Source organism: Myodes glareolus, chromosome 3, assembly GCF_982192425.1.
Source record: "Myodes glareolus chromosome 3, mMyoGla1.1, whole genome shotgun sequence".
NCBI classification, from domain to species: Eukaryota; Metazoa; Chordata; class Mammalia; order Rodentia; family Cricetidae; genus Myodes; species Myodes glareolus.
Genome location: NC_142028.1, coordinates 78,594,072 through 78,600,071, shown reverse-complemented (window position 1 = coordinate 78,600,071; position 6,000 = coordinate 78,594,072).

Below are 6,000 nucleotides of genomic sequence, written 5' to 3'. Positions count from 1 at the left end.
CCCAGTGCCATTGTCCTTGGCTTCTCAGTCAACCCTCATTGTCAGCCACATTCAGAGAGTCTGGTTTGATCACATGCTCGTTCAGTCCCAGTACAGCTGGACTTGGTGAGCTCCCATTAGATCAGTCCCGCCGTCTCAGTGGGTGGATGCATCCCTCGCGGTCCTGACTTCTTTGTTCACGTTCTCCCTCCTTCTGTTCTTTATTTGGGCCTTGGGAGCTCAGTCCAGTGCTCCAATGTGGGTCTCTGTCTCTATCTCCATCCATTGCCAGATGAAGGTTCTATGATGATATGCAAGATATTCATCAGTGTGGCTATGGAATAAGGCCAGTTCAGGCATCCTCTCCTCTGCTGCCCAAGGAACAAGCTGACTTTCCAGCTTTTTCCCACATAACTCCCAACATCTTCTTGTCCCATAATACCCCTAGTCTCTCATGGCCCAGATACACATACACAACTGTCTCTGGTGTGGTATTCTTCTATCAAATAAACAGACATGTTTCTAGCAGATTTTGACTCCACCCCTCCACTATATGTGTGATGCCTGCTCCTCTATCTCTCTTCCCTCACCTGCACACCCTTTCATAGCAACTTAATCATATTCCACTCTCTAACATAAAAATCATCAGACACAGTCACATGGGTGTGGTGGTTAGAAGAAAAATGGTTAGAAGGAAAAAAGCAGCACTATTAGGAGGTGTGGCCTTGCTGGGGTAGGTGTGGTTTTGTCTAAGGAGGTTCATCACTAGGAGGTGGGCTTTGAAGTCTCAGAAGTTCTTAAGCCAGTTCTCTTCCTGCTGCCTGTGGATCAAGAACTCTCAGCTCTTTCTCCAGCACCATGTTTGCCTGCATGCTGCCATGCTTCCTGCAATAATAACAGATTAAATCTCAGAAACCAATTCAGTGTTTTGCTTTGTAAAAGTTGCCTAACGCATGCCTTTAATCCCAGCAAGGACAGTGTGTTCTACAAAGTGAGTTCCAGGATAGCCAGGGCTGTTACACAGAGAAACCCTGTCTTGAGAAACCCACTTCCACCCCCACCACCGGAAAAAAAGAGTTGCTACTGTATTTCTTCATGCAATTGAAACCCCAACTAAAACACATGGATTAGCACTCTTAAGCCATTATCAAGAGAATAGGTTTCTCAAAAGTCAATGAGATAGGTGCTATAAGATGACTCAGTGAGTAAGGCATTTACCTCCACCAATGATGATTATCTGAGTTCAGATTGCCTCCTCTAATGATCTGAGCCCAATCCCTGGGACTCACAGGGTGGAAAAAGAGAAGTGATTCATACAAGTTGCCTTCTGACCTTCCATGTATGCCATGATACATGTCACACACACACACACACACACACACACACACACACACACACACACAGAGAGAGAGAGAGAGAGAGAGAGAGAGAGAGAGAGAGAGAGAGAGAGAGAGAGTCAGTGAAACAGAGACAACCCATATACCAGGATCAAACCATTCTAAATTTATTGTGCAAGGAAAAGAACATCACAGTGGGTACAAGTGTGTTCTACTTTCAAGTTCCCAGTAATGTGTGCAAAAGAAGTATAGTTTGACTAGCAGGGGCTTCAGTGGTCAAGGGTATACATCCTGGTATGTTATCAGTTAGACTCTGTCTTGGGGGGCCAGGATTTCTGTATGGACACAAGTCACCCATGCAGTGAAATGTGTACCAGGTCCATATTTTCACAGTCAAACCTAACATCACCTCTCATCTATCTCCTAATTTTTAAGATTTATTTTTACTATTTTTAATTTTATATATGTGTGTATAAATTTGCTTGTATGTACACACGAGTGCAGGTGCCTGTGGAAACCAGAAATATCACATCCCCCTGGAACTGGAGTTACAGGGGCTGTGAGTTTCCTGATTTGGGTGCTGGAAACTGAACCTGGATCCTCTGGAAGAGCATGAAGCACTTCTAAACACTGAACCACCTCTTAACCTCAGTGGTTCTCAATCTTCATAATGCTGTGACCCTTTAAATACAGTTCTTCGTGTTGGTGATCCCCAACCATAAAATTATTTCATTGTTACTTCACAACTGTAGTTTTGCTACTGTTATAAATCATAATGTAAATATAAGATTTAAAAAAAACATTAAAAATGGAATTAGTAAGCTTCCTCTGAGGAAATCCATTATTTCTATTTAAAGAATGCCATTTGAAAAGTCCTGGTAGGCATACTTTAAATTTACCCAAATCCTCTAGAGACAAAAGACTTCAAAAGAGCTGTGGGGAAAACATGATAAGACTTGAGAAATTCCTTGTAGAATACAAATTGCCACAAGCATTTTAATATTACTGGCAATGAGGATGGTCAGAATTTTTATCATGTAAATTCCTTAAACACTGAATCAACTTCCATACACCAGGTTTTAAGGCAGTTGTTCATTTGTAAACTGGTTCCTGTATTCAGTTTACCCAAGGGTTGAGTACTTCCTCTTAGGCAATGAATTTGAATAAGGTTGTTAAAACCAGGGAACAGTGAAATACAAGTAAATCTAATCTGTGGGAGAACCAGTAGGCACTTTCAGTATGTTCCAATATAGTTTGTTTTGTAACTTAATTCAAAAGAAGAATTAAAAAATGTGTTTCTGTGCCAAGTCCTGTGCTGAGAGATAGAAAATACAGATAAAGACATCTTCCAATAATTCAATGATAAGGACAGAAAGGTGTTGTAAGAAGCACCTGTCCTTGGGACAGATGACATCTTTCCTTCATTTGTGCACTCTCCCTCTGACTGAGCAGTTTCTGAAATGTTCCAATTCATGGTACTATTCTAGGTCCTGGTGTGTGTCTTGGGTGTTATGGTTTAATTAAATGCTGCAGGTCCCTGAGTGGCTGCAGCGGGCAGCAGGTCCTGAGAGCAGCCAGTCCCAGTCAGGGATGGCACAGTTTCCCAAGTGGCTGCAGTGAGGCACGAGGGACAGAGAGTCCCACAACGTGTGGGTGAGAGACCTCGATGGAGCAGCCAGTCCCATGAGGAGAGACAGACAGATGGGCAAGCCATGAGACTACGCAGCAGGTCTCCAAAGGCGACTGGTCCCAGGCATGGAGCCATGCCATGGGCAAGAGACAGAGACATAGATAGGCATGCCATGCAGAGTGCGGTTGGATATTTATTTAGTAGGTCATAGAGGGGAAAAGGGAGAAGGGGAGAAGAGGAGAGAGAAAGAGAGAGGGGGGAAAGGAAAGGACTCAGGCTGCAGGCAGGAAGGAAGATCTGCCTGCCTTGGTGATGGATGAGAGAGGAAGTGGTAGGGCTTGTCTCTTAAAGGGACAGGACAGACCATTACATTTCCATCTCTTTTTTTTTATAATAAAAAGGTGGGAGTTTAGGCATAACAAGTTTAACGAATTGGGGCGGCGGTTCTCAAGACTGCCTCCTGCTTTTTTGTGGGTGTCGTCTTGGGGGAGAACCTGAGAAAGTTGGGTGCTGGTCACATCCTGGGGTAGCTTGTCTCTTTGTTCCTGTCTGGCATTGTGGTATGGAAATGTCTGATGTCTCTTATACCTGTTTAAGGTATTGGCAGAACAGAGGACAAAGTTAAGTTTAGAAAAAAAAAATTAGGACCAGGGAATTGAGAAGGGTGACTTGTTTAAAGTGGATCCTTCAATTTGGCTCCCTGGAACTCACAAGAATTCTTTGAGTTTGTGAAAACAGAAGTTTTGGACAGCAGCAGAATGATTGTGACAGATGTTTCTGCACAGTGAAAAGTATTTTTAAGACTGTGGAAGGCAACGTGAGAGAGAAATTTGATAACTTGTATTTGTCCTCATACCTTTATAACCTGCAGGTCTTGTATTTGTATTTTGTTAAAATTTGTTTGGTGAGGTTGTCCTTTTAAACTGACAAGGCCTCTCAGCTATCAAACTGTGTCAGAGATCTTTGAGAAGGATAAAATTTTACTTGAGTTATTGATTTAAAAATGACAGAGAACTTACTCGGTTGGCACCTAGAGCTACTCCTCAGGGACCTCCATGGTCATTTAGGGTCATATTTGCTTTTTGCTGTTTAGCACAGGGCCTGCCAGACTCCAGAAGATCCCATGGGCTAAGAAATCTGTAGGAAGACAAGCCTACCTTGACCTGAGCAGCTAGGCTGTCGATTCCAGCAGTTCTGTCCATGCTCTGGTGATCTTCAGTTTAGATGAAAGGCAGTTTTCCCCAGTGGTCAGTGCTTGGCAGTTGAAACAAAGTGAGGATGGACATTGTTTGTGCCCATTTGTCTTCTGTCTTCTTTGGAGGAGATAGAGTGCTGCTGCTAGGAGTCAGCTTGTCTCTCTTGTTATAAAAATGTCTTTTAATAATTAAATATTTAAATGCCACAGTTTCCAGATCTCTGAGAAGTTTAGGGCTGTTTATCAGGTATAACTACAATATAAAATCTGCCTGGAGAGCTGGAACCAAACTTGGCTGTACTGGGCTTTTAACTTAACAAGTAAGATTTACACTCATACACTCATAAAAAGACAGAAAGAAGAAAAAACTGCTTGCAATAGAAGGTTAATGGCAGAACTGACAATAGCAGTCTATTTTAAATCAGGATTGGATTAAATATACCATATTTTTGTAAGAGACTTAAAAGTACATACCAGTTTAAAACATGAGATGTATTGTTTTTGTAGTCTGAAATGAGATACAATGAACAGGCAATTATAACATTTAATAGTAGGCATAGGTATATTTAAGTTACATGTGTACACACAGGCACAGTGAACAGAAATTGGGCGAAGTAGATGCTCCCCTTCCCCCCTTCTGTTCCTCTCTCTCTCTCTCTCTCTCTCTCTCTCTCTCTCTCCTCTTTCCCTTTTGTCCCCTTTCCCCTCCATAACCCACTAAATAAATATCCAACCTCACTCTTCATGACCTGCTTGTCCATGTCTCTGTCTCTCACCTGCTGCATGGCTCCTTGCCTGGGACCAGCCACCTTTGGAGACCTGTGGCGTGGTCTCATGGTGTGCCCATCTGTCGGTCCCTCTTTGTGGAACTAGCTGCCCTGTCGAGGTCTCTCACCCACCATGCGGTTCCCTGCCTGAGAACTTGCTGCTCCTCATGGCCCACTACAGTCACTTGGGGAACTGCACCATCCCTGCCTGGGACTGGCTGCTCTCAGGACCTACTGCCCACTGCAGTCACTCAGGGACCTGCAGCATTTTACTTAAACCATAACATTGGGTACACAGAACATACAGGGGCAGTTGGCACAGGGGTAGCAGCATCTACTCATTGGCCTGATACTTTAGGATGTTTGGGAAGAGGATCAGGAAAGATGTTCCCTTGATCTTGACATGAGCTGAGGTATGAGGTAGGGCTGGGTGGGGGCAACAGTTAATAGAGGTTATGAGTGCTGCTGCGGCATCTGGACGCTGTCTGAGCTGATGAAGGACATGAAGGTTAGTGTAGAGGAAGATGGTGATGGAGAACAGAGAAGCCCAGAAGAGGAAACTGAAGATGACACACAGGACTTCTCTCCATTAGAGTTAGGATGTTTCAGGTGCTTGTTGAATGAGAGGTGGTGGGGTGGAGCCTAAGGACCAAGTGGGAGACCAATAGGGCATCACCCTGAGAATTCCCAGTCTGATGCCTTCTTCAGGAACTTCTCCATTGACATCTAATCTCCCTCTGATGATCTTAAAGCTTTTGTCCTAGTGTTCCTTAGGAATATGAGTGAGGCTCCTTGTCCAGTCTCTGCCAATCTCTGCACAACGCTTGAGACCATTTCTCCTTCTACTGCCCCTTTCTGCCCTGGTAATGCACTGGAAAAACAATTCACCGCAAACAAGATGAAGATGGCAATGACTCTGACCCTGCTCTGTGTGGAACTGCTTTCAGATTCTACAAGGATCTCTGTCTCTGTATCATGATTTCTATTGAATCCAAGAATGGGATCCTTTGTGTCTCAGAAAGCTCCAATAATCCTGGTGAGGGCAAGGACAGGTTCTAAGTGTCTGCTGCCTGCCATTCTACTTTTCTGTCA